This window comes from Oryctolagus cuniculus, chromosome 20 (genome assembly GCF_051225735.1).
Source record: "Oryctolagus cuniculus isolate XC-2025 breed Fujian yellow rabbit chromosome 20, ASM5122573v1, whole genome shotgun sequence".
Taxonomy (NCBI): Eukaryota; Metazoa; Chordata; class Mammalia; order Lagomorpha; family Leporidae; genus Oryctolagus; species Oryctolagus cuniculus.
Window position 1 is genome coordinate 16,321,031 of NC_142886.1, and position 10,183 is coordinate 16,331,213.

Consider the following 10,183-nt stretch of genomic DNA (forward strand, 5'->3'; position numbering starts at 1 on the left):
GCGTCCCAGCCAATGGATCTAATGTATATTAATTATCTCTGCTTTGGATTGCTGCAAACACTGTCAGACCAGCCAGGAGCAGAAAAGGTGCCTTCAGGGACAAAGACATAGAGAAAGGGACAGGTGTCGATTTTGTGGGATGTGAATTTTATACTATTTTGAGGGCATGCTTTAAGAAAAAGAATAAAAACTATGAATGTGGTATTTTAGGCCCTTCGTAGAGCCTTGGAAGGGGCATGTGAGTGGCACAGGGGATGCTGAAGATTAAACTTCATTGGCCTCGTGGTCAACAGGTTTGCCTTACTGGGTGAGAAACGTATGCATAAACTCAAGGGCATCACGATTGTAGTTGCTCTCTGCGTAGAGAGACCTCTGTTGCGGCCTGTTGCGGGGACCCTCCAAGCCCCTGGTCTTTTTAGCATTCAGCAAAGGGGAAGAACGCAGGAGACAGGAGGAGATGAACCGGTAATGTGACTTCATTGTAGAGAAAGGTCACGGCATGGCCAGCAGAGCGCAGGCAGAGGAGGAGAGCGAGTGAGGCAGAGGCACGGGTTCCCAGGGACACCGAGGTCCTGCTCCCTTTGAAACTCATGAAAGAAATCGACCCTGCCGTGGCAAGGGCAGGGAAGGGATGAGGAACCGAACGGAGTGGCTTTCATGCATCACACCAACCATGTGATTAGGGTCAGAGGTGAGGTCACTCCTCTGTCAGCTGTTCTCTGTTCACCACCCCAACCTCAGCCATTGCTGCCGTCATTCCCTGCCCTTCTCTTTCTGATGTCCCCCCCAAAGCCACCCCACAGATGTCATGGCTCAGGCTCCCCGGGGCCTCTGGCCTACAGCTGGTTTGGGCCAATGGGAAGCACTAGTAGAAGATCAGAGGTAGGAGGAAAAAGAGACCAGGGTGTGACTTGGCTGCTTCTCCCCTGGCTCAGTACCGCCCTTCTGGTAGGGACTGTGTGAACCTGCTTCCAGGACTCGGCCCTGCTGGGCCTGGGGACAGCCCCTGGGGTGCCAATGGCATCCCACGGGTAGTAGTTTCTGAGTTCTTCCACATGCACTAAATCCAGGCTGCCCATCCGCACTTGGGACTTCTGAAAGGCGTTTGAAAACACACAGAATCAGAGAGGTCGATGAGTTTTAAAAAGCATCAGGGGTTTTGTGGTGGGGGCGGGGGAGATGACCGCATGGCCTTGAAAGGAGACCTGCTGTTTTGAATCTCAGTGTTACGCCAAGGGCAGCCCTTAGTGTTTAGAGACTCACAAAGGATAAAAATCAAGGGTTCACCTTCCTTTAGCTGCTGGTAGCTGGAGCAATCTGGGCCTGATCCAACAGTGCTGGGGGCTAGTTCTTGACCACTCGCAACCCCAATTAGTCAAGGGCGTTGAGCAAACTCCTAACCCCCTACTCACTCCACTTTCTTTGCTGTGGGATGGCCCTGGCAGTGCCTACCCTGTTTATCTTCTTGGGGATACTGTGAGAACGAGATATTCAACAAACCTCACATGGAACAGGAGCAAAACGCCGCATCAGGCCTGGCTGGCCCTTTTTTGTTCGGAAGTGCGGTACTTTGTCCAAGAACAGAGATTACTTTTACAGTTACAGTGTCTGGGGTTTCCAGCGTGCTGGAGATGACAGCCGTTAAGAGCTTTAGCAAGAAACAGAATTAATGAGATGATTCTAATAAGAGACTTCTCACTAAGATGTGAGCAGGGCTGTTATGGTTTCTGTAGGGTTTGGCTTCCCAGACTCATGCAGAGGTTTAAACCCAAGGTCACGTTCCTGATTAATGAATTAAGGGTGGATTCTTGATCTGAGTAGGGCAACTGAGAGGTGGGCCTAGTGGAAAGTCAGGGGGGATTTGCCCTCAGAAGACAGTTCATGGAAAAGGACCAAGGACAGCACTGTGGCTGAGGCCAGAAGATAAAGCCACCATCTGCAGTGCCAGCATCCCATATGGGTGCCAATTTGAGTCCTGGCTGCTCCACTTCTGATCCAGCTCTCTGCTATGGCCTGGGAAAGCAGCAGAAGATGGTCCAAGTACTTGGAACCCTGTACCCACGTTGGAGACCTGGAAGAAGCTCCTGGCTCCTGGCTTTGGATCTGTGCAGCTCCTGCCATTGTAGCCATCTGGGCAGTGAACCAGCTGATAGAAGACCTTTCTCTGCCTCTGCCTCTCTGTAACTCTATCTTTAAAATAAATAAATAAATCTTTAAAAACCACCCCCCCCCCAAAAAAAAAACAAAAGACAAAAAAGAGGGTGGTTCTGTCCAGGAGCATGCTGCCTGTCTCTGCTGCCCCTGCTCGCCAAGTGATCCTCCCTCCACATTAGATGCCAGGTTAATGGGCCGCCCTATGTTGGACAGTGAACTTCCAAAACTGTAAGCTGGAATAAAGCTTTCTTTCTTCCTGAGAAACTCCTGTCAGGTTTGAGAACCAACAAGACACATCGAGGCACTGAGAAGGCACTGAGCGTGGGGAGCCATTACCACCACCGCACCTATTGCCAGAGCTCAGGTAGTGCTGTAGCCATGTAGGAAGCATCACTTGTGGTCACTCAGGGTCATCCTGAACTAGGGACTCAGCCCAAGGGAGTGGCAGTAGGAAATGCCAGCACAACTCTGCATAATTTGTCTAGGCTTTGTAGGCATATTCTGGGGCTGGCACAGTGGAGTAGCGGGTAAAGCCTCTGCCTGTCATGCCAGCATCCCATTTGGGCACCAGTTCGAGTCCTGGTTGCTGTAATTCTGATCCAGTTCTCTGCTAATTCACTTGGGAAAGCAATGGAAGATGGCCCAAGTCCTTGCTCCCCTGCACCCACATGGGAGAGCTGGAGGAAGCTCCTGGCTCCTGGCTTCAGCCTGGCCCAGCTCTGGCCATTGTGATCATTTGGGGAATGAACCAGCAAGTGGAATATCTCTCTGTCTCAGCACTCCTCTTTCTGTAAACTCTTCCTTTCTAATAAATAAATATTTTAAAATAACATCTGGCTTATTAAAAGATATAAACAGAATTTTCTTCTATCTTAAGCATGTCAGTAGTTCAATACATAAACCAGACGAGAAGCCCAGCTCACAGCCCTCCCTCTGAGAAACAGCTCCCGAGTTTAGTGGTGGCTCTGCTGCCCACAATGACCACCAGGGCTCTAACTGAGCACTTTTTAAAAAATTTATTTCTTTATCTGAAAGGAAGGAAGAGAGAGAGAGAAAGACAAGAGAGAGAGAGAGAAAAAAAACATCTTTTATCTACTGGTTCATTCCTCAAAAATCCACAACTACTGGGGGCTGGGCCAGGCTAAAGCCAGGAGCCAGGAGCTCCATTCTGGTCTCCCACAGGGGTGGCAGGAACACAAGCACTTGGCCATCATCTGCTATCCTCCCAGGCACATCGGCAGGAATACTGAACCAGAAGCGGAGGAGCTGGGGCTCAAACCAGCACCCTGCTATGGGATGCAGGTACTGCAGGCGACAGCCTAACCCACTATGCCACAACACCCACCCCTCTCACTGGGCTTTTAAGAAAGGAGTCCTGATGATAGAATCAGAGTTGTAGGGTGCCTGGCTGAGCCGAGAGCGTGGACAGAAGCTTGCTTTTGTCCATTTTCTAATCTTGCTCTCACTACCCTCTGCCCTTGCAGCAGCTTAGAGAAAGATTCCACTACTGTGCTTTGTCTAAGAACTTTAATGCAGGACCGAGCCCCTCTCACTGGCTGTGGGGTCTCTGGTGTCTGTCCGTGCACAGAGCTCCTGGCTCCATAGTGAGGAATTGATTCCCAAGATCTGCACCTAAAACATAACTTGTTATTGATTATCTTCCTGCACCAGGGAAGAGTCAAAAGACGTCCAAATCTTATGACCAGAAGAAGTGAGATGAGTGGATGCTCTTTTCTCTGGGTCATTACTTTCTTCCATCCTGCTAGGGATTCCATAAAGCACCGGAAAACAAGCAGAGTGAACAAGTGAGGCAGAAACGTGACCCACAGAAGGCCAGTTGATCCAGCAGTTGATCCAGCACACTTCTGATCTTTCTGTGTCTTGTCCACAACTCCCTGATGTGGGGGGAGGGGGGCGCTATGCAGCCAGAAATCTTTCTTCAGGCTGAGGGTCTACACCTACTGGGAGTCCAGGTGATGAAAGCCGAAGGGAAAATGATGGGACTACCGTGCCACCTGAGCTACAGTAATTCCAAGAAGGCCTCCTTAGCCTGACTCAAGATAAAGAATACAGATTTATTATGGGGCATCTTTTCTTTCACTTTTTGAGGGGACTTCAAAATCTTCATGGAAAAATGGAATTCACAGATAAGTTTAAGGGCGGAAGTTCGGCCTAGCAGTTAAGATACTGGTTAAGATGCTTGCATCTCACATCAAAGTGCCTGGGTTCAATTCCCAGCTCCAGCTCCTGACTCCAACTTTCTGCCAAGACAGACCCTGGGAGGCAGTGGTGATGGCTCAAATAACCGGACTCCTGCCACCCATGTGGGAGACCTGGATTGCGATCCTGGCTCAGCCCTGGCTGTTGCAAACAAACAAATGGAAGCTTTCTCTCTCTCTCTCTCTCTCTCTCAAAAGAAAGATCGCTTTGGTGCAAAACTTTTGAAATTCATGCCTACAAAGGGTCTTCAAAAATTCATGGAAAATGCATATTATGAAAAAATGATGCATAGGTTTCAAAATTTCTTGCACTAAAATAAACTTATCTTTTAATCCCAGGTTGCCATGCACTTTTTAATGTATACTATTATACCCAAAATCACCTTTCAGTACAGATTTCTTTGTGATTTAGGTGAGAGGGTAAACTAAAAGTCTTTAGCTGAAATTTGAAACAAATCAGAATTCAATAAGGCACAGATGTGGTCTTGTTGAACAATGTCTCTGAAGTCTTCTGCCCCAGGCTCAGGAGCTACTGCACTGGAACCCACCTTGACTATCCAGTTGGTTTCTTATCCCCCACTATGGCTATAGGATCTTCCTCCTTCTGCTTCCTGCTGCTCACTCTTGTCTGAACCCCACCCCGGTCTCCCACTTCAGGGCCTTCAAACTCCTTGAGGCTCTATTAGTTCCACCCAAGAATCCATCCCTGCTGATCCCCTTAGAGAACAGAAAAGTCTCCTGCTATAACTTGAGGGGATGGAAACTAGGGCTATGGACAGGGTAGGGAGCTTGAGGGTAGTGGGAAAGGTTTAAAACAGTCCGTCTGGGGCCATATGGGGAAACACAGGTACCAAGAGTTTGGCAGCTATGGCAGGGGAGAGCCAGGAAGTGCAGCCAGGGAGCTCCTGCAGAGTCGGGGCACTGGGAGGGTTCAGGGGTGGTGGGAATAGGGGTGTAGGAGAAACTGGGGAATGGCCAGGGGTGGTGTGAAGGGGCAGGGGAAGGACAGCATGATTCATGGTGTGGCTGTGGCAGCTGATGGGCAAGGCAGAGGGGAAGCGGTGGTCAGGGGAGTGCACTGGACTGCTAGGGGACCTGTCCTCGTGGCCTGGAGGTCAGCTGTCACAGTGCCAGCAAACGGAACTGGCACACAGCAGGGCTCTCGCTGGAGTCCAGGCCCCTGTTCACCAGCAGTCAGCAATGCTCTAACCCCCGTCTAGGATAGCAGCCCACAAAGAAACTTCACCTCAAGTTCTTTTTTTTTTTTTTTTTTTTTTTGACAGGCAGAGTGGACAGTGAGAGAGAGAGACAGAGAGAAAGGTCTTCCTTTTGCCGTTGGTTCACCCTCCAATGGCCGCTGCTGCAGCCGGCGCACCGCGCTGATCCGATGGCAGGAGCCAGGATCCAGGTGCTTTTCTTGGTCTTCCATGGGGTGCAGGGCCCAAGCACCTGGGCCATCCTCCACTGCACTCCCTGGCCATAGCAGAGAGCTGGCCTGGAAGAGGGGCAACCAGGACAGAATCCGGCACCCCAACCGGGACTAGAACCCGGTGTGCCGGTGCCGCAAGGTGGAGGATTAGCCTATTGAGCCGCGGCGCCGGCCTCAAGTTCTTATTCTACGCAGAGAGATGGCAGCTCTGTCTTTGCTCTGGGATGCCTCTGTTTCCGCAGTTGAGTAACCTCTTCACTGTGGGGTAAGTCCTAAGAAGTTACTGTCTGAAGGTTAGCAAGGAAACACTGATAACAGAGACAAACCCAGGAATCAGGGTGAGTCCTGGGTTCTTTTCTCCTGGCTTAGATCCTGCCTTCTCCATGACTCTTACTTTGAGCTGGAGCTGTCTTCAGGGCCAGCCCTCGCAGAATTCAACCCTTCTGTCTTTATTCCTCCCAGCCCTCTCTGTCCAGGCAAGCACAGATGTTGGTAAGGGAGCAGCTATTGCTGGATGAGCCCATGCTAGTTTTCTTGCATAGCTTTTCTCTTGTTCTCACCTGGCCTCCAAATGTTACTCTGTGAAGATGTGCTTTTGGTATCCTTGCTTGCCACATCATTCCCAAGAAAGAGAATCAGCAACTTAACATTCAGTTTGGTTCAAAGTTAGAACTTCTGGTGTCCGATGACAGTGCTAATTTTGGTGCCCATTCACAAACCAGTATCATCATCAAAAAAAAAAAAAATTAAAGGAATTGAAACAGTTGTCCTTTGAAAAATGAGAATTTCCTAAGTTAGCTACCAAGAAATATACCTCCAAGCCAGAAGGGAGACAGGTTCTTGGTGAGTCACGCCGCCTTGCTACCCATTAATATTCTCCTCTGTGAAAATATTCGAAGTTTCTTCCAGCTGTAAACATTGATATGAAATACTTGCTAAATAGTTTTTATGGACTCCAAAGAAATTTGTTCACAGAGGGAAAGAAAGGAGTCTGGCTTGGTTTGGCTTTTTTCCTTAGAGACACTGATATAAATCCTGCCCGCTGTTGTTCCTATTCATCTCTCTCTCTCTTTTTTTTTTTTTCATTGCATCTCACATCTCAGCAGAGAGCTTATCTTTACTCTATTTCCAAAAATCTTCCATATTATCCTCATGGTGTCTTTGTAACTCTATTCACCGCATTGAAGTTTGGAATGCAGTTTTCTTGAAAGATAAAACCCAAAGCCAAATTCTTATAAAAGACTGTCACTTGGGCTTGAAGAGTAGGAATGAGTTGGCAGTAAAGATAAGACCCTCCCCTTGCGTTAGGACTAAAGAAATCTGAATCTTTAAGAAGCCCAATTATGAACTGCATACCTCGCTGACAATGCCAAAATAGATACATTATACTTTACAGGAAAGAAAACTCATCTCTAGCAAAAAGCAGGGACAAAAATTCCATTTAATCATCATTGGAGTCCTAGCATAACTTATCCCTTATCACTTCAAACATTACGTCATTCATTCCCCGCTCAGTTCAATTCCCTTGTGTTGAATGTCTTCCTTTACTGAAATTGATCTTTGTTAATACCGGGTATAATGTGTTCTCCATCTCTTAAAGGAAACCGATGGACTCTTGCCATGACAGGACGTAACTGGAAATCTATACACTCCGGACACCAATTCCCCATCAATATACTGAAATGTCTTTTCTTTCAAAATAACAACCCTGCATGAATTTGATCACTTTCCTAAATTAGTGTAATTGATGCACCCTGAAGCCTTAATGATTCAGAAAGTGCATAGTCGGGGGATATTTAAATAGCTGTTTTGTGGGGAGATAAAATATGGGCCGATTCACTGAATACGAGTTCCCTGAGCTTAGGTAATGCTCAGAGCCTGGCTGAGGGCTGGTGACTGTGTCGGGAGGTGGCTCCTGCAGCGCACAGGGGGCCAATGGCTTCACACCAGGATGGTCTTATTCTCTGGGGTCTTCATTGAAAAATGCTCAAGGCTGCCTTCTAAGACATGAAAAACTTAGGAAAATATTTATTTATTTATTTAAAGGCAGAGTGACAGAGAGACAGGGGTGGAGGTGGGGTGGGGAGAGACAGAGATCTTTCATGCATTGGTTCACTCCTCAAATGCCTGCAGCAGCCAAGTCTTTGCCAGGACAAGGTCAGAAGTCAGGAACTCCATTAGGTATCCCACATGGATGTCAAAAACCCAAGCACTTGGACCATCATCGGCTGCCTCCCAGTTGCATTAACAGGAAGCTGGATTGGAGGCAGAGTGGGACTTGATCCCAGGCACTCCGATTTGGACTCCGGCACCCTAAGTAGGGCTTAATCTGTTGCATCACAACTCCCACTCAGATATGACACTATAATATGAATTATTCCATTCATTTCCCAAACCGAGGCAAACCCCCAGTTTTCTAGCCTGCAAAGCTGGATTGATAATTTCACGTGCTGATGTTGCACCCAAGGGAGCCTGCAGCACAGCTCTGGGAGTTCCTGGAGCTCCTTCCTCCAGTGCGGCAGAGCCGCTGGTGGAGGCCATTCTGAGAATGCTGAACAAAAGAAGGCATGAATGAGCAGACTCCTCCGCCAGAACCTTCTAAGCAGGCTCCAGCCACATATCAGCTGGAAGGAGCAGCAGCTCACTTCAAGCTGAAAGATAACAATCACACCTCCACGCATCATTTCTCAGCCCTTGGCAGACATAAATAATCAATCACAGCATTCTTCCCAAATGTGACCTTCAAAACGTTTCTCAAGACAATGCTCCAGGCAGCCACTACTAATTGCTCAGAGCTGACACCAGAAATAACCCAGATGAGACAGCCAAGGGGAGCCAAAGCATTGTTGGGCACCAAGACGCTTTGATGCATAGCAGCTGCCATCCTCGGTTGTCCAGGGAGCCCTCAGCACCCCCCGTGTGCACCGTGGATGGAGAAGGCTGGGACCACGCTTCATGCTGGACAGCTCTGCAAAGGAAACCTGCTTGGCTCGTCTCTGCCTGGCAGCCTTTGACCCCAACCGACTCCACCTTCCCTCTCAGGCCAAGCAGCCCTTTGTCTTCCACCTGCCATCACTGTCCAGAGAGACCCTAGGAGGCCAGTGTTGTTCCTCACTTGTGTGTCTCTCACCTCATCCCTTCTGTTCTCATTTAGTCCTGATCCTGCCTGGAGCTTTGCTTCTTTGCCGCTCAGATTCTTGACCGAATCCCTAAGCCCCTGATGCCTGCTTGTCTGCTCCCTGCCACCTGGCTGCTTGCCTGCCATTCTGGCGACCCCTGGCCAGCATCAGGTGCAGTACCCCGGATGCTTCCCAAGGTTGTTAGCCTCTGCTGGGGAAAAGTCCAAAAACATTTACTGCTGCTTTTTTGTTTTTGTGCCAGCTTCTTTAGATCCATTACCTAAGTTAATGTTCAAAGCAAAGCCAGGAAGTTGATATAGCATTATTATTATCTATGTAGAGAGAGGCGGGGACATTAAAAAACATGCTCAAGGTCACAGAGCTAGTACATGGCAGAGCTGGGGTTCAAGATCTGACCGCATTCACCGTGCTGCCCCCTGCACCGAGGCATACAGGGTGGGTGGGGTGGGCGACTGCCTAGCACAGAGAGGCTGTGCTTCCCACCTCTCCTCTCCCCCTCTCCTCTAGCCCCAGCTCTGCTCTTTCCCACATACCCCAGGCTCCTGTAACTCATGTGAGGAGAGGCAGACAAGAAACCCAAAGAGTGATTTGCAGCATGAGGCTTGATAATTAACTAAATAGGATCCCTTGCAATGAGACCATATCACTTGTTTTTATTGCCACATTAAAATGTGAATCTTAAGCAAAACAAGAATATAAATCTTACTGGAGGATGCTGGAGTTTAAAACAATATATACACAAGTCAGTTCCCAATTGAGAGGAGCCTTTATTGGAGTCCATAAAGTGCTGTTTTTTGGTTTTTAGTAGTTTTTTTGGTTTGTTTTGTTTTTGCATGCCACAAGGTAGGGGACATCAAACTAGATCTGGGTTAGCGATTTGATAAATAAGTAGAATATCTGGGTCCCAGCAGGATTCTTGAGGAGCAGTCCTTAAAATCTCCTATCAATGAGCAACATTCCATAGACAAGCCTTATCCAGTACTGTGTTTCTCTCTGGGGGGCGGAGGGGCCCTGGCACTTGCAGCAGGACGGTCTTCATTGGAGGGAACTGTATTGTGCATTGCAGGACACTTACATGCCTGGGAATAGACCCCATCCCAACCCCCAAAATGCACTTCAATACATTTCCCCCATAAGGCCACAGGGGCAGCACTCCCCTCCGACCTCTGTGCGGCACATATCAGCAATTGGCGAGCCGAGGCTGCCCTCGCTCCGCCCAGCTCCAGTTGTTCCCTCCGTGC